The sequence below is a fragment of the Neophocaena asiaeorientalis genome, unplaced genomic scaffold, assembly GCF_003031525.2.
Source record: "Neophocaena asiaeorientalis asiaeorientalis breed wild unplaced genomic scaffold, Neophocaena_asiaeorientalis_V1.1 scaffold204, whole genome shotgun sequence".
In the NCBI taxonomy this organism is placed as follows: domain Eukaryota; kingdom Metazoa; phylum Chordata; class Mammalia; order Artiodactyla; family Phocoenidae; genus Neophocaena; species Neophocaena asiaeorientalis.
The window spans coordinates 9,421,109-9,448,595 of record NW_020173922.1 but is presented as its reverse complement, the minus strand read 5'-3'; the positions used below and the strand labels follow the sequence as shown (position 1 = coordinate 9,448,595).

At 39.0% G+C, this 27,487-nt stretch overlaps 1 pseudogene; it reads left to right on the top strand.

Moving 5' to 3' along the window:
• Window positions 1–17,835: 17,835 nt before the first annotated feature.
• LOC112404488 (nicotinamide phosphoribosyltransferase pseudogene) lies at window positions 17,836–26,865 on the top strand (annotated as a pseudogene).
• Window positions 26,866–27,487: the final 622 nt, after the last annotated feature.

Genomic DNA, 27,487 nt, shown 5'->3' with positions numbered 1-27,487 from the left:
CTTACATTTATTTAGCACTTAATATTATTTAGGTACTTTTGCATTTCGCTGGTCTTTGTTTGACTGTCCAAATATCATCCATTTTATAAAATCTCTCTTCCAGTTAAGACGTGTTCTTTGAAAGTGACAGAAGAGCTAACTCAAATGGGCTTAAGCATAAACGGAGTTTGTTGTATCAATAATTTAAAAGTGTAGGAGTATTCAGGCTGGTGGGATCTAGGTGCTCAACAATATCTTCAGTGGTTGTTCTCTCTCTTTAGGCCCTGACTTCTTTCCTGCCTCCATTTTTAAGCTGGAGCTCCCTTCGAGGCTACAGAGGAGCTGCCAACTTCAGGGTTATAGCATATCCAGTGGAAAAACAGGACACTTCTCATGTAGTTTCATCCAAAGATTTAGAATTGGCTTATAATTAAACAACCTTGTATCATTTGATCTTCTCTGACCTTGTCAATGAAGAATACAAATGTTGGAAATGGCCTGACCTGAGTCAAATGCTATTCCACTAAATCAAATGCTATTCCACTAAATCAAACTAAAGTTTGATTATACTTTGTTTGTAATCAAACAAAGTCACAAGCATTAAAAGTGAGGAAGAGTAGGTCTGCGTCTTTATTCCTGGAATAAATTCCTGGAATAAAGACGCAGACCTACTAGAGAATGGACTTGAGGACGCGGGGAGGGGGAAGGGTAGGATGTGACAAAGTGAGAGAGTGGCATGGACATATATACACTACCAAATGTAAAATAGATAGCTGGTGGGAAGCAGCCGCATGGCACAGGGAGATCAGCTCGGTGCTTTGTGACCACCTAGAGGGGTGGGATAGGGAGGGTGGGAGGGAGGGAGACACAAGAGGGAACGGATATGGGAACATATATATACGTATAACTGATTCACTTTGTTATAAAGCAGAAACTAACACACCATTGTAAAGCAATTATACTCCAATAAAGATGTTAAAAATAATAATAAAATAAAATTTAAAAAGTGAGGAAGAGAATTCTTCCAGAAGAAAAGCAGGGTATTTCGCCCAACAAAAACGAAATGAAAACTATACTAACCAGTTACACCAGCACATTTCCACTGCAGATGGTACAGTCAACCCCACTGATGAACAAAATGTTCTGCTTCCACTCAATGAACATGATATTTTAACTGTACTTCCTTCAAAACATGCGGCTTCTCTGTCTTCATATTACAACTCATTGTGGTTTCCTCAAAACAAAATAAGTTTTATCTTTTTACTCCTGACTCCTGCTACGTGTTTGCAGTAGGCAAAGGGTAAATGGACCTTGATAAGTTTCTCAATCTTCCTAAGCCCCAATATTTTCATCCTCCCTGAGAGCAATCATATTCATTTCTATTCAAACATTGTTATTCATTCAAAACTATTTGTTATTTCCAATAACTAAAACTACAACCATGACACTACTAGCAACTAACCTTTATTGAGTGTTTACTATGTGTCAGTCAGGATTTGAATTAACTTCTAGCCCCTCTTCTCTCTCCCACTTTATTGCCTATAATACAAAATTGCCTATAATTCCCTCTTGCTTTTATACTCTAGTTACGCTGGCTTTCTTGTTGTCCCCAGGCAACCAAAGCTCATTCCTATGGCAGAGGCTTACTGAACCCTCTCACCAGAGCATTCTTCCCTCAGTTTTTCACATGGATAGATAGTTCCTTTTTGCCGTTCAAATATCGGCTTGAGGATTAGGTCTACAGAGAGGCCATGTTGAACGCTCAGTGCACATTATCACCTACTTGATCCCACTTACTCTTCACACATTAACCTTTTTCTTCTTCCTCCTCCTCTTTTTCTTTTCAGTTTCACTTACCACTTCTTAACTTCTCTTGTGAACTTGTTTCTTTTTTTCCCCTTTGTTCACCCTCTCCTTGTAATATAAATTTATGAGAGCAAGGATCTCATCTGTCTTGTTTACAGCCATATCCTTGGTACCTAGAAACATGCTTGGCACATAGCTGCCAACACTCTGTTTTACAAATGCATCTCTTTTAACCCTCATAATGATTCTATAAGGTAGGTACTATTAACCATCCCGACTTTATAGAAGAGAAAACGAAAGCCAGAAAGCTAAGTGCCTTGCCCTAAGTCACACAGCTAGTAAGTGCCAAAGCTAATATTTGAACTGGGGAATTCTGACTCTGGCCCTCAGCTTCGAAGCCAGGGTCCTAAACATCTGTGGCCAGACTCTGTGCAGAGTGCTTAGCATAGAGGGGTGAACAAAGCAGACAATGTCCCGTCATTCATGAGCTTACAATCTGGAGGTATCTAGACTTCAACAAGTAATCAAACAAATAACTATAAAATTGCAATTGGATAATAAGTGGGGGAAGGAAAAGCACAGGATTCAATGAGGAACACATAAAAACAAGACCTAATCTATGAGGGAGTCAGGGAATTTAAGACTTTAAGGGTGAGTAGTTTTCAGGCAGGGGAAAGAAAGTGAAAAGGCAGACTACAGATGAGTGGAATGGCACTGGGAAATCCCTGAGGCATTTACCTAGTTCCAGGCAGGAGATAAGAACTGGGGATACAACTGGGGATACTGTTTTCACCCCGAGGTACGTTAGTTGATTACGTGAAAAAAGAAAACAGATGTCAAGAGGTATATGAAGTATGATATTAGGAGGACACTTCAAAAGGCCTTTCAATTTTTAAAAGATCAAATAGTCCATAAATAATTTGAAAATAGAGAAATATAACAATTAATTAGGTCAATTTATAGTTATATATTGAATTTCTCTAGCTACAAACTCAGAATAGACCCTTTTTTAAGGATCCACTGAATATTTGCAAAACATTGCCTTGTATTATTCCAGAACCATACTTTCAGGCAATAAATCAAGAACCAAGTAATATTACAGTCAACGTTCTCCATAATCAATGTCATAAAGCTACAAATTAGTAACACCAGCATAAACAAATCAATTCAAATAACTTGAAAATTAGAATAATAATAGCTCACATTTACTGAATGTTTACTACATACCTTCAGAGTGCTGAGATTTGCCTTAACCAGCTCATTTAATCTGCACAAAATCTTTATAGATACTGCTATTGTTACCATTTCACAAGTGAATGAGTTTATAACAAGGGAGAGATTATGTAACATGAGCCCAGTTACTCAGCTAGTAACTTATATACGAGGGATTTAAACCTAGCAGCCTAATTACAATGTGTGTGTGTGTATGTGTGTGTGTGAGTGAGACCACTTTGCTATTCTGTCTCTCCAAAGTAGCTTTGGGATTAAAGAAGGAATTTAGGCCACAATAGTATTTAGAGGAGAAAATAATGATAATATAAGCAAAGTAAGAAAAGCAAGAATAATTACTTATGAGCAAAACATGTTGATAATTCTTGAAGGCATATAAGGGGTACATAAGGGTTTATCGTGCTGCTTGTCTATTTATGTATCTATTTGAAAGTTTCCATGATATAAAGTTGTAAATAAAAGAGCAGAGGTTAATCAACTAAAAATGATCACTCTTACCACCAACAATACTTCAAGCTCAACTTTCTCATTGTTCACTCCTTTTTATTATGAATACTTTTATTATCTAAATCTCTTGTGTAAATAGTTACTCTTTATTAAATACTTACTACTAATGATTCCACATATGATTGTATTTAATTCTCATAACAACATTATGGAATACATATTACTGTCTCCATTTCACAGATGATGGAAAGGGGGCTCAAAAAGTTTCAGGAACTTGCCTAAAAGGCCTCAGTTAGGAATGGAAAAATAGAAATTTGAGCCTGAATTTTTTTTTTTTTATCCTGAAGTCTTTACTCTGTATACTATACCACATGACCACAATTATGTAATTATAAACCTTTTGATGGTAGGGCACTTTTTTTTTTTTTGTGGTACACGGGCCTCTCACTGTTGTGGCCTCTCCCATTGCGGAGCACAGGCTCCGGACGCACAGGCTCGGGGGCCACGGCTCACGGGCCTAGCTGCTCCGCGGCATGTGGGATCCTCCCGGACCGGGGCACGAACCCGTGTCCCCGGCATCGGCAGGCGGACTCTCAACTACTGCGCCACCAGGGAAGCCCCAATAGGGCACTTTTAAAATTTATTTTTTAAAAATTCCTATAGCATCTAGCTGGCTTTTCATGAATACATACTTCTTGATAGGAATGAGGGAGAGGAAAAATGAAGAAGAGCAGAGAGTATCTTACTTTACCTTTATATAAACAGTATCAGTAAAAATTTAATCCTTTTTCCAAGATAAACAATTAGTTAATTTGCCCAGAGTTGAACAGTTTATTTTTGATGGGTTTAAAACTTTAGTCCCGTTATTTCAAATTATGTGCGATATCTGGAACTGTTTCATTCATTGAATGTGACTGCACGATGGCAGCAAAATGACTCTGATCACAACAGAAAACTCTGTAAGATTTCAAGTTTGTGATTTTTTAAATTTCTATTAATGTTTCATATTAATCTGAAAAGGTTTTGATTCTCTACTCATTTGTCCTCCCTAGTGCTGAGTCATCTGAAAAACATAGAGTTCGCCCAAGTAACTGATAAAAACTTTATAAGGAAAAACCATTAAGGAATGACCTTAGAGACATTCTTCTAAAGAATTTTAAAACACTAGTAATTCACACATCATCTTACCCACAGCCAGAGCAAGAATGACTTTGTCAAAATTTTTAGCTGATTTTTCTGCTAGACTATGTTGATGAAATTCATATCATTTGCAAGTTTGGAAAAACAACTTGAAAATCAGACTGTTAATAAGGTATGATTGGTTCAGAGCAGATCTCCATGGGTATCTAGTGGGTACTGGTGTCTTTTCTGTACACTCACAAGCCTAGCAGTAAATAAGCTACTTGTGACTTTTTCTTTGTGATCGGAATCAGGTTTGTTTACAAATTTTGAAATCATGTCTTTTTTTAAAAGAAAACTGACACAATATTAATCTACATTCAAATTCTGATAACTTGTCTATTTTGTAATATTTCTCGTGCATTCTGAAATGTATTTCACTATTTGTGAGAATTAAAAGAAAACAAAGCCGCCTATCAAAATAGAATTCATTTTTCCTTGCAACCTTCTCATACCATATTCATCTTATGAGTATCATAAAGACTGACTAGAGTCACGTTTTTGCCTTAAATTCCAAAAATATATGCCTTGAATGCTTCCATTTTTCCTACATCCACTGTCATGTCTACTTCATCTGATGGTAAATGTCATTGAAATATCTCATTTTGACACATTTCTCTCTTTCAAGATATATCCTGCAAATATGTGCTTAAACTTTTGCTGTGATGTGGGCAAAGAACACTCTGGCCTTTAAGATATGTACTAGCATTTAAGTGGCTTTAAGATGTTTTAAATGCTATCTGTTCATTATTAATATAAAAAGAATACCAACCCAGCTAAAAATCCTTTACTAATTCTGTTTAAAGATTAGAAACATTGGCAACCATTCTCTAGCACGTAGCGTCTATTTATTTGTGATTGCTAGAAATTTGAAAGTCTTAATGTCCAGCACTATAATGTTTAAAATTATAGTTTATTAAAGTAATGGAACACTGTGTAAAATTTATGAATAATGAGTTCTCTGTATAAAAATCTCTAGCTCATATTGTTGAACCAAATTGAATCAGGTGAAGATTAAAAATACATATTTACATGCCTGTATGTATATATATATATATGAGTATACATTTAAATATATCTGAAAGAATAACCCCAAATCATAGGGATATAAAATTACGAGAAGGGTTTACTTTCTACCATATTAATTTTTTGTCATTCTACATTTTACCACAAGCATATATTAACCTTATAATTAGAAAACAATATAATTGACTTTTTCTACTTTGGGAAAATGTTATAGATTATTTTTGAATAATTTCACTTCCTACTGAAATTGTTCTATGTTTTCATAGATAATTTGGTACTGTTGATACCACAGAATTATTTTCTTCTCAAAGAAGAACTTTACAAGCCTACAATAATGATAATGGCAATGAAAATCAACAACTGTAATACTTGATTGACTTAGTATATGCTAAGCCCTCTGTAAATTATCACGTTCAATCCAAAGCATGTTACTTTAGGGAAAATGTTACTATACATATTTTACAAATAGGGCGCAGCTGAGATTCAAACCTTAATCTATCTAATGTCAAAGCTCATGGCCTCACCTCTACTATCCTATTAAACCAAGTCCAATATAAAGTTAACAAGTGCCAAACCAAGAAAAATTATCCAGAATTCAAGTAAATGTCTTTTGGATAAACTTGGTAGAGTTACCAAATAGTCAGAATGAGAAGCATGCTTAATAGAGAAGGGATAACAATTCCTGTTTGTTCAGGTCTGCAGCCGTCAGATCTGTTTTCCTGATGGAAATGAGGAAGCTACAGAGCATCATATCTGCACAAGGCATCCCATTCTCCTCCCAGGGGCCTGGGGATGCTGAATTGTACTGCACTGTCACATTCTCAGACCAGACCACCCTTTGACTTTCACTCTCTTTAGGAACACCGAAGTCCTTAAGGAAGTCCATTTTCTGTGACCGGTTGGGAGTCTCTAAAGAAAGGTTTGATTTTAAGCAGCTAAGTCATGAGTCTTCTCCTTGACCCCCAATTCCAATATAGCTTATTTATGTAGACAATGCCAAGTTTAAAAGGAGTCTACCTAGGCACACAGCCATTTAGAATGAATGGTGGAGCCCAGGTTAGTTTACAGGGCTCTGGAATGTAAGGAAATGTGGATGAGTACCACCTGACAACCTTCGAATGAAGCTCTCCCAGACTGGTCTATTTTAATGTCTAGTATTTCTATAGTAGTTCTTCTCGGTTACTCCTTATACTCCTTTGAGTTGGGAATCACAATATTTGTCAAGTATGAAGACAGAGTCTTTCTAAAGCTTGGCAAAATGAGACACAGTGTCTAAAAGTGCCAAGAATGTGCTGCAATGACAACTGCATTCTGACTCATAGTACTATTCTTTTGCCAATATATTGTTTATAGTAAAGAGAATATCTTTTCCATACAAGTGGTCAAAAAAATATTTCCCCTGTATAGTTCCTCTCTAAAAACCACATTCCTTGCTACTCTTCTGAATGCCTTCAGCAGAGAGAGAAATGAGAAATTCAGTATCACATAACGCTTTACATCAGAATTTTAAGCTCCTATGATTGGTCACTTTGGGGTTTGCTCTCTGAAATATTGAGTATCTTTGTTACCAACTGAGCATTCCTTATATAAGTGTAGTCTACACAGACTGGTTAGTTTAGACTCAAAGTCAGACTTTACTGGTCTCTTTGTAACTCTCCTTTGGTCGTTTTACTGACTATATCCCAAGGATGATGAGTTAAAATAGAAAATGGTTTAAGAACTTCTTTAAGTTGTCTAGTTAGAAAGGTATTCAGTCATAAAAACATGTACATGGAAATTTGCAGAATATCTGCTTATGAAAGCTGTATTCCTCTGTCCACTAATATTCATCATTTCTTTGAAATAAGCTTAGTGTTTGTTCTTCAAGTATGGTATGACAAAATTCCTTCTATTGGGCTTCAGTGCTCCACTGGTCTAAAAAAAGACTAAAGGATTACATGTTTGTACTGAAGAAACACAAGACAATTCTCAATATTTTCCTAGATTAGACACTTACACATTGATGATTTCTAAGATGCAAACAACAAAAATAAAACTGGCTGACGATGAGACTTTGATTATAAATAACTATTGTTTAAGTTGTCTAGCTTATTCTCAGTCTAACAATTTCGAAAAAGCAAAAATGCATGCGTGGGAAGTTATAAGCTATTCTACACTTCTCAGGAGATAATCTTATAAATACACACTTGGTGCACTTCTTTGAAAACTACCCAGAGTGGAAATAAATAGTATAACTTACGTGGCTCTTGAATGCAAATAAGCACGTTCGTTTAATTTTTAAAACAAATAAAAGAGATTGAAATTGGATAATGTATCACTGGAAAAGCTGTCTAACCTCTGAGAAGATGTGTATGTGTGTATTTCTTTGTGTGTGTTTGCGTGTGCATGCACAGCATATGAGTAAGGGTATGGGTGTACAACAAAAGTGTAGGTGTATATGTGCCTATACACATGTAAGCATCAGAATTATGCTTTTGAGAACTTCAACATAAAGACTTTTCCTGTACTTGGACAACTATGCATTAAAGTGTGAGAAGTGTTTTTTAATATTTTTAAAGATCTGAGATTGCTTATTTTGCAAGTAAGAGTTTGTTTTGATGCATAAAGCTCTTTTAATCCCATGCAAAGTTGATCAATAAAGAAATAACTATCTCTCTTATCACCCTAGTCTCCTAAACAAGTGAAAATTAAGGCAATTAGAAGTCGATTCATTTGCCAGTAGTCAATTTCCAACTAAAGTTTGTTCACCACTCAGAATAGCTGTATAAAAACACTGTATTTAGTCAAATAATTCAGACTGGGGTTTGGTTTGGGGCCGGAGGTGCAGGGAAATGAAGTAGGTTACACTTTAACAAGCTATTGAACTGAAGTGGCTAAATGTCTTCTCTTTAAATCTTAACACTTTCTAGGAATAAAATTCTCAGCTCACAGCTGCCCACCAAGGAGTTATTTCACACCTCTAGTTCTCAGCATCAGGAACTCCCTCCCCAAAGCCTCCGTGGTTCCTGAGGTCTGAGCTGGTTGCCTGACCTGACATTTAAGGTCAGCTCTATGGTACCTTGAAAGCCTTCCCGTGGAGGCTTTCAAGAAAAAGCATTCTGACAGAAACATGTAAGAGGGGACTTTTCACATCTTGCACCTAAGGTCAATTTCACTGAATTCTTTATGTTCATTCCCTTTGGACCCTGGAGATAAATTTTTCCATTTCACAGCAGCAAGACATTTCACACCTGCTATATGCTTGGCATTTATAGAACATTTACTGGGTGGTTCTGGTTACTCTGCTGCGTGGCAAACAACCCTAAAACTGAATGTCTGAAAACAACAATGTATTATTATCTCTCACAGTCCCGAGAGCTGACTAAGCTCGTCTGGGCAGTTCTCACCAAAGGTCTCTCACAAGGTTGCAGTCAGATAGCAGCGGGGGCTGGAGCCACTGCGAGGCTCATCTAGGCTGGGATCCAAGAAGGATTCTTCCCTCACAGATCTGTCCCCCCAGGGTTCCTTGTCCTCCTTCCTTCTCTCCACATGGTCTCACCTCTGCTATGGGCCTCTCCACATGGCTTGGTCTTCTGACACCACGGTGATCTTAGGATAGTCACACTTCTTCTACGGTGTTTGACTTCCAAGAGAAAAGAATGAAAACTGCTGGGCCAGTTGAAAGTTCCCCTCAAAACAGGCACAGTGTCGATTTGGCTGTATTCTATCATTAAAAGGAGTCCCAGGGTCTGCTCAGATTCAAGGGTGCAGAGTGGGTAGACTCTTGTTTTTTTGTGGGGGAGTGACAAAACCACACTGCCGAAGAGTGTTGGGATGGGAGCTATTGCAATTATCTTTTGGAAACTGCAATATGCCACATTTGGTGTCTCAGGCATGGAGAACAACAGTTCTACTCTATTCATATTCCAGATTGTGTTTTCAAATCCTTAAAGCCTTTGGGAATGGTGTTTCTTCTCTGTTTCTGCCATTTCCCCTCCCTGTTTCTCTTCCATCAAAATTTATTGAGTTTCCACAAAGGGATAGTCTCTCTGTTATAGTCACATCCTTGAATTCAGATAATGGTCTCAGTCACACTTTGTTGTACTAAAAAATTCTATTTTAATGTATCCCTACTCTTTTTTTTTAGGAAAAGGAGAAAACATTATGGTTAATATGGAAGAGAATAAATAATACAGGAATAACCCAGCCATGTTAAGGAGCTAGTCCCTGCTCCTGGTAATGTTGGCTACGTGAATGCTAAGAAGCAATCATTTGTCTATTTATTTATTAATGGCTCTAATACTGCTTAGTACTGGAAACACACTGGAGGACAAAACAGATATGGTACATGTTACAGGTTGAGTTACTTCCCCCCCAAATTTATATGGTGAAGTCCTAATCCTCAGTCCATCAGAATGTGACCTTATTTGGAAATAGGGTCATTGCATATGTAATTAGTTAAGATGAGGTCATAAGGATGAGCCTTAACCCAAGGTGACAGGTATCCCTATACTATAAAGAGAAGAAATGTGGACACAGACAGATATGCACAGAGGGAAAATGATGTGAAGAGACACGGAGAAGACGGCCGACTACCAGCCAAGGAGCAAGGCCTGGAACAGATTCTTCCTTCACAGTCCTCAAAAGGAACCAATCCTACCAACACCTGGATTTCAGACTTCTAGCCTCCAGAACGGTGAGACAATACATTTCTGTTGTTTAAGCCACTGATTTTGTGGTACCCCTAGTAAACTAACATAGTCCCTATTCATAGAGCTTATCAGCCAGACATTAATCAAATAATTCCAAATAAGAGGGATATAATTATAAAATTGAACTAAGGAATATGAAGCAAAGCAATACAATTCTGTGAGAGCAGAGATTAAAGGAATCCTTCCTAGGCTGGTGGGTCACAGAAAGTGTCCATAAGAAAATGATGCTTGAGGTGAGCAATGAAGAGTGATGATGAGTAAAGAGGATGAAAAGGAAGAGAAGCACGTCCCAAGTCGGGGGGAGGCTGTGGGGTGGGGACAGCATGTGCAAAGGCCTTTGTCAGCTGACACGAAATGCAACTGAGAAACCGAAACAAAGGAAGTGTGCTTTTAGCACAGGGAATGGGAGGGGCAGTAGTGCAAAATAAGGCTGGTAAACTAGGCAGAACACCACACCTTTGCAGGCCTTGTTCAAGACATCTTTCAGTATCACAATCACTGAGAACCCCTTAAAGAGTTATAAGCTGCAGGTGAAAAGACTACTCTCACTCTTTTTGGGAGAACATGTTGGAAAGTGCTCAGACCAGGGGCAGGGGAGGAAGATGTGGACTCAAGGAGACTGAGTGCAACGGCGTGTAGGGAGCAGGCTCAGATAGGTGGGAGAGAAGGCCAGCTGAATCCAGAAAAGGGTCAGGGAAGTAGAAAAGGATACCTGTGAGACATATTTAGGAAGAGAAGAGGATGAGATTTGCTGATGGAAGAGATATGGGAACATATGTATATGTATAACTGATGCACTTTATCATAAAGCAGAAACTAACACACCATTGTAAAGCAAGTATACTCCAATAAAGATGTAAAAAAAAAATATACATGTTTATGATGAGAAAATCAGAAAATATAATAAAAAAGTAGAACAATAAAAAAAAATAAAAAGGTTTGCTGATGGGAGGATTAGAGGTGACCATGGCTATTTCTTTTTGCCTTCACTCAGTTAGGGTAGCTAGAAGAAGATCCGTTTTGAGGGAGATGTTTATGGATTTCAGACTGCTCATGTTTTATGGGCACTGGGGAGCTGCAAGCTGAGAAATCAAGAAGGCAACTGAATGTATAGGGAGCTCAAAAAGTGAAGTCTGAGACATAAATTTGAGGGTCATTAGCAAATAGATAAATTTAGAGACATAAATTTGAGGGTCATTAGCAAATAGATGGTGATTAGAGCTTTGCATGTGGTTGAGATTGCTACAAAAAAGGGTACAAAGTAGGGAGAGACAAAGGCCTGGAATGGAGAGCTAATTAACTACATTTATTTGATTTTTAAAATTTTCCTATTATTTTTATAAGGAAATGATACTAGAGTTTGTATCCAATTTCTCCTGACAAATCACTTTTTTTAAAAAATTGAGGCCTCTGAAACAAACCACACATCTCCAAGTTACAGTACAACCTTGGGCAATTGTTAATCATATGTGTTTTCATTAAAAAAAAAAAAAAAGCAATTGCAGTTTGGTTTTTTCACTTCAGATTACAGAAGGGGAAAATTTTTTTCTTAAGTATTTTAGATAAGAAGAAAGCAAGAATTGATCTTGCTTTCCGTAGCTTAAAAAAAAAAAAGCAGGTTGTTTTGTATCTTTAAAAACAACCTACTATCCATAGGGAGAAAGAGGCCTTATCTGATTACGACAATGATTGGATTTTTTTGTGCATACTGACATTTGGTACAGGCACTATCTTTGAATCATTCCAGTTCTAGCACCATCACATTATTTGTACGTGTTTATTGCCTCTGTTAAAATAGAAAGATACATGCATGTGCTATTTCCTTTATAAAGGAAACCCACTGGGTTGTGTCATTGCGTTGGCCCTTAGAAATTGTTAAATTATGTCTTTGTTAGTGTGGAGAGAAAATATATAAGCATGCTTACTTCACCACCCTCTTATGGTTCTCTTATCAAGCTTTCAGATGTTCATAGCCATTAACTCTAGCTATGAAATGGGCATAGCTGGAAACAAAATAGGGGACTAGAATAATTTTTCAAAAGAGTAAGCAATGATATCCCATCATTGGGGTGGGTTGTTCATACATTTAAGCGAAATACGTGCTGCAATTCTGTATGTGTACTCCATTGCTTTCAATAATGACGCCAGTGACAGTGAGAGTAGGGGAAAGTGTTGATTCTCTTTAAATTTGATAAGAACTCTCTGTAACTTTATTAATACATCATTATAGCTCAAAATCTGCATACAGTTTGATCCAGCAATTTTATTTCTAGAACTTCAAGAAATTAATCATGAAACTCTGAAACGTTTAATCCACAAGAATATTAATCTCTATTTGGCTCTGAGAAGCAAAAACTTAGAACCAGAGAACACAGGTTAAAAATGGTAAGGTCCATCTATATGATGAAATAACTTGCAGCTATTAAAATCAGGATGTCAAAATATAATGAAATGGAAATAGTCACTATATAAGAACATTTTGTAAATACATATACGGAATACCACTTCTGTGCATGCATGTGAAAATGACTATTAAAAAAGTTTGAAATTGTATGCACTGAATACTTAATAAGACAATTCTTAAGTTTGAGTGTTGAATATACAGGTGATACATTTTTGTGGCTTTTTTGTATATTCCAATTTTTTCTCAATGAATGTGACTTTTCCATAGATATAGCAAAGAACTAATTTAAAAATATGATTACAGTAACCAGAGATACCTATTCCTTTGTCCCTCATCTACTTGCTAATATTTGGCATCCTAAAACTAGGGATTTATTTCTCTTCAATCCTGCAAAAATATTTCCTTGAGAAGAGAATTTACAAAGCAATAATAGTCATTTACATTTCAGTTTAAATAAGCTCATTGGCTCCTTCCAGAAACCTAAGTTTTATGGGTACAAATGAGGCTGCATCACAGGACGATAGGACCCCCAAGAGGAAGGTGAGTCCACTCCCGAAGGCTTACCCTACCTGTGGGAACCTGTGCCTTTTCACATTTTACCAATCTAAGGAGAAGTTGATGTAATTTAGTAATCTTAGAACTCTGCTCAAGGTCTTGGCATTTAACACTTTTAACAATGGATAAAAATGTTTGCAGCTCATTATTTGTTTTTAATCAGATTCAGATGGACGCTTTATCACCTACTACCCTAAATGTGTAATAATAAATACGGATCTAAGATCCATTTCTATATTGCCTAGGCTCTGGCATGTTAATTCTGTTTGTCTTCATTATATGTTTAAAATAACTTGGACTATTCTGAATCTCTTCCTTCTCCTTAGAGTTTTTCATCATTTATTCATTTCCATTGGGAAAATTCATTTTTGAGTAGGATGTCATTCAAACAACCTAAATGTTAGGTTTAGACAGCAGATTAAACTAGAATTAGGCTACATCATTCAAAAACACCCTATTCCTTCTAATACTTTTATTACCACTAATGCTACTATGAAGGAGAAAGCATTTATTGATCTTCTATGATTCAGGTACTTTACCTAATTAGATTACATATTAAATAGTTCACATATATTTATATAAATTAATGAAATTATATAAGCAACCCTTTCAGGTCAGTGATTTGTTCTTGTGTGATAGGTGAGAAAACTGAAATTTAAAGATTCCCAACAACTTGTCCAACATCACACAGCTCAGAAGTACCAAATTGGATTCAAACCTTGGTCTCATTCAACTCTAAGTTTCCACTTTCATCCAGTGTGCTATGCTAACTATCTAGATTTTTGAAGAAAAAAAATAGCGACCCTCCACACCATTACTAACATTAGAATCACTATCACCACCAACTAGAATGTGATGTTGAGGGCCATTTTCAATAATAGGACGCATCACTGTAGCCAAGCTAACTGTCTGCCACTCTCAATACGTTTTAATGACAACAGCTTAAAGTCAGTCACAGAGTCTGAGGTTCCTAGACGATCTGTGCTCTCTAAAGCACTCACGTAGCCCAAAGGCCACTTGGAATTCTCTGACAGCCATCTCCATTTTTCTTGACATAGCTGTCACGTCACACTTGAGTTTATTTCCACTATCTATACTCAGAATCTTTGCAATCAAGTTATTTTAGACAATTGATGACAAACTACCACTCAAGTCACCATTTTGGATGAGTTGAGGCACTTATTTATTTTATCTCTTGGTAGACTTTTTCAGCAGCCTGTAAGCTGATACATATAAATGACAACCTGGGTTGAGTATATTTTCACTGGACTTGACAAGCTCACTGGACCAAAAGACCTCTAGCCCAGGTGGGAATAAGCATGCTGAAAGGTCTAAATTACTTAAACATATTTCCTCTCAATCAGAAATTTGAGTTCTCACCAGGCTTGTGGAATGAAATTGGCCATTTTAGTTAAGGCCCATTGGAAGGAAAGGGAAAATAACATTTTAAAGAATAGATGAATAATCTCATTGATGCCATACCTGTTCCCTCAGACAGGCATTCTCTATTATAGATTTGGTGGGACTGAGAAAGAAGCAATAAGGAGACTACGGTATAGCCAAAGAAAAAATATAGTTTTATGCACAGTATGTTATATATAGCATGTATATATTTACATATACATATTATATTTTTGTACGTATGTGTGTGTATATATATATATGTATGTATATATGAAATTGGGAAATGACTTACTCTCTCAAAATACCAATAATACCATGCACTGCTTAAGGAATATTTAAAAGCATAAAGTATATGACCAGCACTTTATTAATAACCACAGCCAACATTTATTAAGCACTTACTATGTACCAGACACACTGTGCTACACAGATGCACACAATTATATGTGTATAACTCTCACAATAGCCCAGTGAGTTCCCATTTCACAGGTAGGATAACTGACACTCAGAGAGGGCTAAATAATGAACTCACTTAAATGTACATTGTTAGTAAGTGGCAAAGCCGAGATTATACATACAGGTCTTTTGGCTCTGCAGTGATGATGCTAATCTATATACTATACATTCTCCCTAATGATCCCTGACAGATACCAGAATTTCTCAAGTTGTGGCCTGATGCTATCTCTATCAGATTTACCTGGTATGTGCTAAAACACAATTTCTTTGCTCTTTTATTCACTTTCCAAATTAGAATCTCTGGAAAGCAGGTCCCAAAGATCTACATTTTTTATTTGCTCCAAGCGTGACTTTTCAAAAATGTCAGTATTTGAGATCAAGTGTGGCTAACAGGAGGCTCATGACTGTGAGAATAATACAGTAGAAAGACCGTGGTATCAGAAGTCAGGTGACCTGGGTCTTAATTCCACCCTGCAAGTAATAAGTTCTGTGACTTTGGACAAGTTACTTCACCTTTCTGGGCCTGTATTATCCCATCTGTAAAGTGGTGATATTAGATCAGATGCCTACTATAACATTTTGCAAATACTTTAAACAGACCCCCACAATATGGGAAATATTAGTTCTGTTAGGCTCTGCATTCATCAGTCTACTCATAAGTCCTGTTTGCAGGGCCGGCCACTGTATTTCAGAGAGACTTTCACTCTCTGGAGTGGAGTCAAGACTGGCCAGCACCACAGCCAGGCAAGAGCATGTGGGTCCTTCCCTGGCCTTCAACACTCTTCTAGGTTTAATTAAAGATGGGTGAGTGAGGGCTGCCATTCCAAACATGCCAGGGTTGAGGCACAGAAGTAGATTTCTTCCGACCAGCAGCATATTTTCATGGAAAACAAGTGATATTTTCTATTTGAGAAAGCAGGGACTTTTAGAACTGACAGCAACAGCTCCCTAATCTATTTGAGCTAAGAGGTAATCATTTCCAACCTCCGAAACCATTCCTGCAAATCCAACAGCACGCATGTCATTTGTGGCTCACACAAATGTACTGGCCTTTACAAGAGAAGTAAATAAGTCCTCAGTGCCTGCTTTGTATTGGCAATTAACTGATCTGCTGCCAGAATCTGGCTTCTGCATATGCAAATGAACATTTAGCAGCACACCGTAGAATGCAGGGACACATTTCATTTTGAATGCATATTTTGGGAGCCTGGAAGAAAACGTGGTCTTTATTTTAATCTGCAGTGGCTTGTCCAGTGTTTTCCACACAAACATGTTTACTACATCGGTGTTTGATATTTAGGTCCCAAAATAAACAGTTAATGAATATCCATGTATGTTGAATGCAATCAGAGAAAGAGCCAATAGACTGTCAGACTGCATACTCCTACACCCCACCTGTAACCATTAGGATAACAGGACTACACTGCCCCTAACAAGGCACAGAATCGTTCATTCAACAAACAGCTATCATCGCACATGACGTAATAAACAATGGAGGCTTTTTTTTTAATTTCAAGGAGGAAAAATTACCGGAAAGTAGAGAATAATGGTTTAAGAGTGTTTATTCAATAAATATTTATTGAGTACATACTTCATGTGTATGAGATACTGATAGAGGCACTGAAGCTTCAAGCAATGAATTTTTTTTAAAAAGTGTTAAAAATTATTTCTCTTGCAGAGTTCATGTTTAGTATGAGGAAGACAAAGATTAAATGAATATGAAGTATGATAGACGGTGATGAGTACTATGAAAGAAAGAGAGAGAGAGAGAAAAAGAAAGAAAGAGAGAAAGAAAGAAAGGAAGGGAGAAGGAAACAGAGGTACTGGTGAAAGGTGACTGACTTAAATAAGGTCAGGAAAGTACAACCGAGAAGATACAATCTGAATGTAGATCTGATGAAGATAAAGAAGTGAGCCATGGGGGTATCAGTGCAAAGAGCATTGAAGGCAGAGAAAATTTTAAGTGCAATATTTCTGAAGCAGGTGAATGGATGGCTAACATAGAGGAAACAAATGTTAAGAAAGGAGTCAGAGAGATAAGAGGATGCCCAATCATCTAAGCCTTTGTAAACCATAAAAAGTTTGACTTTGACTCTGATTGAGATAGGAAGCCATTGGGATTTGAGCAGAGAATGACATCACTGAACTTGTATTTTAAAAGAAAGACATTAGCCATTGAGCTGAAAGTAGACTATAGCAGACAAGAGCAGAAGAAGGAAGTCTGGTGGGTTGGGTTTTGCTATTAACAAATTTATGAATGATGGAGGCATGGATCAGGGTAGTAGTGGTGAAGTTTGTGGTAACCGGTTGCATTTTGAATGTCTGTGGAGCTAATATGATTCCTTGGACCATCTAATTTTCATTTTGAAATTTCATATACATGTAGAAAAGTATGAAAAACATCATTGTAAAACTTACCAAATAATGTAAAGCAAACACCAAGTATCCCCCAGCCAGGTTAAGAAATAGAACGTTGCCAGCACTCCAGATACTCCATAGAGTTAGCACATTGGAAGAAAGACTGGATGTGCTAAGTAGAAGCATGGAAGATAAAAAAAAAAGACCCAAATCAAACTTATAAAGATGAAAATTACAAGAGCTTAAATAAAAAATTCACTAGGATGAACAACAGAATAGACATTGCAGAATAAAAGATTAATGAACTTTCCAGATGATGTCTTTCATGAAAAGGGATAGAACTACGTTCTTGAGAAATATGATGGACATCTTCCAATAGAAATAAAAGCTGCTCCTGCAGGCTCTGTCATTCTCAGAGAAAGTTTCTCTTCATAGTAGAAAACTCAGATTCACAGTGTTACTTGCTAACAAACTGGATTGAGACTATTCTTGTTCAGTCCTAATATCCAATAACAGTGGTCACAAATGCTAGAGAGCAGAAGAAAATATTGGCCAAATATTAATTAGAAATTTCCAATAACCTAGATGGTCCTGTATGTAAGTTACATGATTTTGGCTACAGAGGAGTCTCTTTTTAAGAGACTGCTGGCATTGGAGCCTCTGCTCACTTGGTTAATTTCAAAGGAAAATATAGAGTAGCAGGGATTGGTTTAATTACAAATACTATGGAGGGGGTACCTTCAAGATGGCACAGGAGTAAGACGTGGAGATCACTATCTTCCCCACAAATATATCAAAATTACATCTACATAGGGAACAACTCCTACAGAACACCTACTGAATGCTGGCAAAAGATCTCCGATTTCCCAAAAAAGCAACAAACTCCCCACATACCTGGGTAGGGCAAAAGAAAAAAGGAAACACAGAGACAAAAGAATAGGGATGGGACCTGCACCTCTGGGAGGGAGCTGTAAAGGAGGAAAAGTTTCCACACACTAGGAAGCCCCTTCACTGGCGGAGGGGAAGCTTCGGAGGCACGGAGGAGAGCGCAGCAACAGGGGTGCGGAGGGCAAAGCGGAGAGATTCCCACAAAGAGGATCAGTGCCAACCAGCACTCACCAGCCCAAGGGGCTTGTCTGCTCACCCACCAGGGCGGGCGGGGGCTGGGAGCTGAGGCTCAGGTTTCAGAAGTCGGATTCCAGAGAAAGGTCTGGGGTTGGCTGCATGAACACAGTCTGAAGGGGGCTAGTGTGCCACGGCTAGCCAGGAGGGAGTCCAGGAAAAAGTCTGAAGTGCCTAAGAGACAAGAGAACATTGTTCCGGAGTGCTAGAGGAGAGGGGATTCAGAGCACCCCCTAAATGAGCTCCAGAAACGGGCGTGAGCCGCGGCTATCAGCACAGACACCAGAGACGGGCATGAACAGCTAAGGCTGCTGCTGCAGCCACCAAGAATCCTGTGTACAAGCACAGGTCACTATCAACACCTCCCCACCGGGGAGCCTGTGCAGCCCACCACTGCCAGGGTCCCGTGATCCATGGACAACTTCCCTGGGAGAACACAAGGCACGCCTCAGGCTGTTGCAATATCACGTCGGCCTCTGCCACTGCAGGCTCAGCCCGCATTCTGTAGAAGTCTGAGTGAGGCAGAGCCCCCTAAGGAGCTGCTCCTTTAACCCCCTCCTGTCTGGGCAAAGAAGAGACCCCAGAGGGTGACCTACACGCAGAGGCGGGGCCAAATCCAAAGCTGAACCCCAGGAGCTGTGCGAACAAAGAAGAGAAAGGGAAATCTCTCCCAGCAGCCGCAGGAGCAGCGGATTAAATCTCCACAACCAACCTGATGTACCTGCATCTCTAGAATAACTGAATACACAAGGAATCGTCCCAAAATTGAGGTGGTGGACTTTGGGAGCAACTGTAGACTTGGGGTTTGCTTTCTGCATCTAATTTGTTTCTGCTTTTATGTTTATCTTAGTTTAGTATTTAGAGCTTATTATCATTGGTACATTTATTGATTTCATTGCTCTCTTTCTTTTTTTAAATATATCTATATATTTTTTTCTTTCATCTTTCACCTTTTGTGTGTGTGTATGTGTATGCTTCTTTGTGTGATTTTGTCTGTATACCTTTGCTTTTACCAATTACCTAGGGTTCTGTCTGTCCATCTTTTCTTTTTTTTTTGTATAGTTTTTAGTGCTAGTATCACTGGTGAATTTGTTTTTTGGATTAGCTTCTCTCTTCTTTCTTTCCTTTTTTTTCTATTACTTTTTAATTTTTTTATTTTTAACATTGTTAATTTTAATAACTTTTATTTTATTTCATTTTAGTTTTCTTCTTTTTTCTTTCTTTCTTTTTCTTCCCCTTTCATTCTCAGCTGTGTGGCTGACAAGGTCTTGGTGCACCAGCCAGGTGTCAGGCCTGAGCCTCTGAGGTGGGAGAGCTGAGTTCAGGACATTTCTCCACCAGAGACTTCCTGGTCCCATGTAGTATCAAACGGCAAAAGCTCTCCCAAGATCTACCATCTCAGGGAAAAGACCCAGCTCCACTCAATGAGCAGCAAGATACCATGCTGGACACCGTAGGTCAAACAACTAGCAAGACAGGAACACAACCACACCCATTAGCAGAGAGGCTGCCTAAAATCATAATAGGGGCACAGACACCCCAAAACACACCATGGGATGTGGTCCTGCCCACCAGAAACCCAAGATCCACCCTCATCGACCAGAACACAGGCACTAGTGTCCTACCAGGAAGCCAACACAACCCACTGAACCAAACTTAGCCACTGGGGGCAGACACCAAAAACAACTGGAAAAGCTGAGGTTGAGGAAGATGGCAGAAGAGTAAGACGTGGAGATCACCATCCTCCACACAGATACATCAGAAATGTATCTACACGTGGAACAACTCCTACAGAACACCTACTGAACGCTGGAAGAAGACCTCAGACCTCCCAAAACGCAAGAAACTACCAACGTACCTGGGTAGGGCAAAAGAAAAAAGAATAAATAGAGACAAAAGGATAGGGACGGGACCTGCACCAGTGGGAGGGAGCTGTGAAGGAGGAAAGGTTTCCACACACTAGGAAGCCCCTTCGTGGGCAGAGATGGCGGGTGGCGGAAGGGGGAAGCTTCGGAGACACAGAGGAGAGCGCAGCAACAGGGGTGCAGAGGTCAAAGGAGAGAGATTCCCGCACAGAGGATCGGTGCCGGCCAGCACTCACCAGCCCGAGAGGCTTGTCTGCTCACCCTCTGGAGTGGTTGGGGGCTGGGAGCTGAGGCTCAGGCTTCAGAGGTCGGATTGAAGGGAGAGGACTGGGGTTGGTGGCGTGAACACAGCCTGAAGGGTTTAGTGCACCACGGCTAGCCGGGAGGGAGCCCGGGAAAAGGTCTGGACCTGCCGAAGAGGCAAGAGACTTTTTGTTCCCTCTTTGTTTCCTGGTGCACAAGGAGAGGGGATTAAGAGCGCCGCTTAAAGGAGCTCCAGAGATGGGTGCAATCTGCAGCTATCAGCGCAGACCCCAGAGACGGGCATGAGACGCTAAGGCTGCTGCTGCTGCCACCAAGAAGCATGTGTGCAAACACAGGTCACTATCCACACCTCCCCTCCCAGAAGCCTGTGCAGCCCACCACTGCCAGGGTCCCGTGATCCAGGGACAACTTCCCCCGGAAAATGCACAGCGCGCCTCAGGCTGCTGCAACGTCATGCCGGCCTCTGCCGCCGCAGGCCCGCCCCGCCCTCCGTGCCCCTCCCTCCCCACGCCCTGAGGGAGCCAGAGCCCCCGAAGCAGCTGCTCATTTAACCCCGTCCTGTCTGAGCAAAGAACAGATGCCCTCAGGCGACCGACACACAGAGGCGGGGCCAAATCCAAAGCTGAACCCCAGGAGCCTGAGAACAAAAAGAGAACGGGAAATCCCTCCCAGCAGCCTCAGAAGCAGCAGATGAAATCTCCACAATCAACTTGATGTACCCTGCATCTGTGGAATACCTGAATACACAAGGAATCATCCCAAATAGAGGAGATGGACTTTGGGAGAAAGACATATTACTTTTTCCCCTTTTCCTCTTTTCGTGAGTGTGTATGTGTATGCTTCTGTGAGAGATTTTGTCTGTATAGCTTTGCATTCACCATTTGTCCTAGGGTTCTGTCCGTCCGTGTTTTTTTTCTTTTTACTCAAAAAAATTTCTCTTTCTTAATAATTATTTTTTATTTTAGTAACTTTTATTTTATACTCTTTCTTTCTTTCCTTCTATTTTTTCTCCCTTTTACTCTGAGCCGTGCAGATGAAAGGCTCCTGGTGCTCCAGCCAGGAGCCAGTGCTGTGCCTCTGAGGTGGGAGAGCCAACATCAGGACACTGTTTGACAAGAGACCTCCAAGCTCAATGTAATATCAAATGGCAAAAATCTCCTGGAGATCACCACGCAACACCAAGACCCTGCTTCACTCAACGACCAGCAAGCTACAGTGCTGGACACCCTATGCCAAACAACTAGCAAGACAGGAACACAACCCCACCAATTAGCAGAGAGGCTGCCTAAAATCATAATAAGGCCACAGACACCCCAAGACACACCACCAGACGTGGACCTGCCCACCAGAAAGACAAGACCCACCCTCATCCACCAGAACACAGGCACTAGTCCCATTCACCAGGAAGCCTACACAACCCAGTGAACCAACCTTAGCCACTGGGTACAGACACCAAAAACAACGGGAACTATGAACCTGCAGCATGCAAAAAGGAGACCACAAACACAGTAAGATAATCAAAATGAGAACACAGAAAAACACACAACAGATGAAGGATCAAGGTAAAAACCCACCAGACCTAACAAATGAAGAGGAAATAGGCAGTCTACCTGAAAAAGAATTCAGAATAATGAGAAAAAAGAAAATCCAATATCTTGGAAACAGAATACAGAAAACGCAAGAAACATTTAACGGACCTAGAAGAACTAAAGAGGAAACAAGCAACAATGAACAACATAATATATGAAAACAAAAATAGTCTAGAAGGGATCAACAGCAGAATAACTAAGGCAGAAGAACGGATAAGTGACCGGGAAGATAAAATAGTGGAAATAACTACTGCAGAGCATAATAAAGAAAAAAGAATGAAAAGAACTGAGGAAAGTCTCAGATACCTCTGGGACAACACTAAATGCACCCATATTTGAATTATAGTGGTCTCAGAAGAAGAGGAGAAAAAGAAAGGGACTGAGAAAATACTTGAAGACATTATAGTTGAAAACTTCCCTAATATGGGAAAGGAAATAGTCAATCAAGTCCAGGAAGCACAGAGAGTCCTATACAGGATAAATCCAAGGAGAAACACGCCAAGACACATATTAATCAAACTATCAAAAATTAAATTCAAAGAAAACGTATTAAAAGCAGCAAGGGAAAAATAACACACAAGGGAATTCCCATAAGGTTAACAGCTAATCTGACAGCAGAAACTCTGCAAGCCAGAATGGACTGGCAGGACATATTTAAAGTGATGAAGGAGAAAACCCTACAACCAAGATTACTCTACCCAGCAAAGATCGCATTCAGATTTGATGGAAAAATTAAAACCTTTACAGACAAACAAAAGCTGAGAGAGTTCAGCACCACCAAACCCGCTTTACAACAAATGCTAAAGGAACTTCTCTAGGCAAGAAACACAAGAGAAGGAAAAGACCTACAATAACAAACCCAAAACAATTAAGAAAATGGGAATAGGAACATACATATCGATTATTATCTTAAATGTAAATGGTTTAAATGCTCCCACCAAAAGACACAGACTGGCTGAATGGATACAAAAACGAGACCCATATATATGCTGTCTACAAGAGACTGACTTCAGACCTAGGGACACATACAGAGTGAAAGTGAGGGGATGCAAAAAGATATTCCATGCAAGTGGGAATCAAAAGTAAGCTGGTGTAGCAATCCTCATATCAGACAAAACAGACTTTAAAAAAAGACTATTACAAGAGATAAAGAAAGATATTACATAATGATCATGGGATCAATCCAAAAAGAAGATATAACAGTTGTAAATATTTATGCACCCAACATAGGAGCACCTCAATACATAAGGCAAATACTAACAGCCATAAAAGGGGAAATCGACAGTAACACAAACATAGTAGGGGACTTTAACACCTCACTTTCACCCATGGACAGATCATCCAAAATGAAACTAAATAAGGAAACACAGCTTTAAATGATACATTAAACAAGATGGACTTCATTGATATTTATAGGACATTCCATCCAAAAACAACAGAATACACATTTTTCTCAAGTGCTCATGGAACATTCTCCAGGATAGATCATATCTTGGGTCACAAATCAAGCATTGGTAAATTTAAGAAAACTGAAATCGTATAAAGTATCTTTTCCGACCACAATGCTATGAGAATAGATATCAATTACAGGAAAAGATCTGTGAAAAATGCAAACACATGGAGGCTAAACAATACATTACTTAATAACCAAGTGATCACTGAAGAAATCAAAGAGGAAATCAAAAATACCTTGAAACAAATAACAATGGAGACAACACGACCCAACAACCTATGGGAGGCAGCAAAAGCAGTCCTAAGAGGGACGTTTATAGCAATAAATACTACCTGAAGAAACAGGAAACATCTCACATAAACAACGTAACTTTGCACCTAAAACAATTAGGGAAAGAATAAAAAAAAAACTCGAAGTTAACAGAAGGAAAGAAATCATAAAGATCGGATCACAAACAAATGAAAAAGAAAGGAAGGAAACGATAGCAAAGATCAATAAAACTAAAAGCTGGTTCTTTGAGAAGATAAACAAAATTGATAAACAATTAGCCAGACTGATGAAGAAAAAAATGGAGAAGACTCAAATCAATAGAATTAGGAATGAAAAAGGAGAAGTAATAACTGCAGAAATAAAAAGGATCATGAGAGATTACTATAAGCAACTCTATGCCAATAAAATGGACAACCTGGAAGAAAGGGACAAATTCTTAGAAATGCACAATCTTCTGAGACTGAAACAGGAAGAAATAGAAAATATGAACAGACCAATCACAAGCACTGAAAATGAAATGATTAAAAGTCTTCCAACAAACAAAAGCCCAGGACCAGATGGTTTCACAGGCGAATTTTATCAAACATTTAGAGAAGAGTTAACACCTATCCTTCTTAAACTCTTCCAAAATATAGCAGAGGGAGGAACACTCCAAAACTCATTCTACAAGGCCACCATGACCTTGATACGAAAATCAAACAAAGATGTCACAAAGAAAGCAAACTACAGACCAATATCACTGATGAACATAGATGCAAAAATCCTCAACATAATACTAGCAAACAGAATCCAACAACACATTAAAAGGATCATTCACCATGATCAAGTGGGGTTTATCCCAGGAATGCAAGGATTCTTCAACATACGCAAACCAATCAACATGACACACCATATTAACAAATTGAAGGAGAAAAACCTATGATCATCTCAATAGATGCAGAGAAAGCTTTCGACAAAATTCAACACCCATTTATGATAAAAACCCTCCAGAAAGTAGGCATACAAGGAACTTTCCTCAACATAATAAAGGCCATATATGACAAACCCACATCCATTATAATCCTCAATGGTGAAAAAGTGTAACCATTTTCACTAAGATAAGGAACAAGGCAAGGTTGCCAACTCTCACCACTAGTATTCAACATAGTTTTGGAAGTTTTAGCCACAGCAATCAGAGAAGAAAAAGAAAGTGCAACCTAAGTGTCCACTGACATATGAATGGGTAAAGAAGATGTGGCATGTATGTACAATGGAATATTACTCAGCCATAAAAAGAAACGAAATTGAGTTATTTGTTTTGAGGTGAATGGACCTAGAAACTGTCATACAGAGTGAAGTTAAGTCAGAAAGAAAAAAAAAATACCGTATGCTAACACATATATATGGAATCTAAAAAAAAAAAAGTTCTGAAGAACCTAGGGGCAGGACAGGAGTAAGGACACAGACGTAGAGAATGGACTTGAGGACATGGGGAGGGAGAATGGTAAGCTGGGATGAAGTGAGAGAGTGGCATGGACATATATACACCACCAAATGTAAAACAGTCAGCTAATGGGAAGCAGTTGCATAGCACAGGGAGATCAGCTCATTGCTTTGTGTCCACCTAGAGGGATGGGATATGGAGGATAGGAGGGAGAGGCAAGAGGGAGGAGATATGGAGATATATGTATATGTATATCTGATTCACTTTGTTATAAAGCAGAAACTAACACAGCACTGTAAAGTAATTATTCTTCAATAAAGATGTTTAAAAAGAAAATGCTATGAAACAAAAGATCCTGTTCTAGTCTATTCTGTTCTAGTGGCAGAACACAGTACCATAACAGCTTGAGGTGAAGACCATAAAAAAGATGTTTCTGAACATAAAGAAACAGTTTTTATCAGCGCCTGGATTTGTAGTCTGCAATAACTATAACATTAATAATGTGTGAGAGATAATAGAGGGTAAGGATCTAAGACATTTAATGTTTCCAAAGTGTGCAGAGGCACCACTAATAATCATAGCTGTTTCTTGAAATCTTCTTAATACTGTATTAAAGACTGATATTTTAGGTACGAATTTCCCTGCTACTGAGAACTCAATGAGCTGCAAGTTGCTGCCCCCTTACCCTAGAGTATAGTCAAGGGGATGTTGCAGATGTAACACCTTTAAAGAGATTGTGGAAGGTGTGAAGCAAAAAACAAAAATGGAGCGTTGAAAATGTTTCTTTTGGTTCTGGTGGAAGCTTTGCTACAGCCATTAACAAGGCATCTCTTGAACGTTTCCGTCAAGCATAGTCATGTTGTAATTACTGGCCTTGGGATTAATGTCTTTAAGGACTTTGTTGCTGATCCCAACAAAAGGCCCAGGTAGGGCTGTTTACCTTTACATAGGATACCAGCAGGGAATTTTGTTGCATTTGAAAAATACTTTGAAGAATAAGGTCATGATTTTCTCCAGACAGTGTTCAAGAATGGGATGACAGGGCTTCCCTGGTGGCGCAGTGGTTGAGAGTCCGACTGCCGATGCAGGGGACGCGGGTTCGTGCGCCGGTCCGGGAAGATCCCACCTGCCACGGAGCGGCTGGGCCCGTGAGCCATGGCCGCTGAGCCTGCGCGTCCGGAACCTGTGCTCTGCAATGGGAGAGGCCACAACAGCGAGAGGCCCGCGTACCGCAAAAAAAAAAAGAATGGGATGATGACAAAAAACTATTTATTTGATGTAGTAAGAAAAAATACAAAACTGGATATGGAACTTCTCCAGCTGGATATGGCAGAATCTCAATAGGCTTTGTTTTATGACTGGATATGTGTGTGTGAATATATACACACGCATGCATGCATAGATCTCTGTGTGAATATGTAATGCACCATGTTTTTCATACAGGCATATGGTGGTTCTTTGTGTTTTATGGTACATTTCAATGAAATTACTTGCTTGTTTATGAATATACTGCCCTTTCATTTTTTTTTTTCTTTTTTTCTGCAATGTTTAGGTGATCTCAAAGTAGGAAATACATTTAATCATGTAAAAGATTAATGCTAAAATAAGCTTTTTGGGCCTTTTGCCAGTAGATAGTAATTCAGTCTGGTATTGATCTTTTCACGAGTAACAGAACTGAGAAATTTTATGTATAACCGAAGATCATAAAATAGGTTTGCATAAAATTATCATGATTGCTTCATGTTTATATTTAACTTATAGTTTTGTATAAACAAGATTGTGTAGGGCTTCCCTGGTGGCGCAGTGGTTGAGAGTCCGCCTGCCGATGCAGGGGACACGGGTTCATGCCCCAGTCCAGGAAGATCCCACATGCCACGGAGCGGCTGGGCCCGTAGCCATGGCCGCTGAGCCTGCGCGTCCGGAGCCTGTGCTCCGCAACGGGAGAGGCCACAACAGTGAGAAGCCT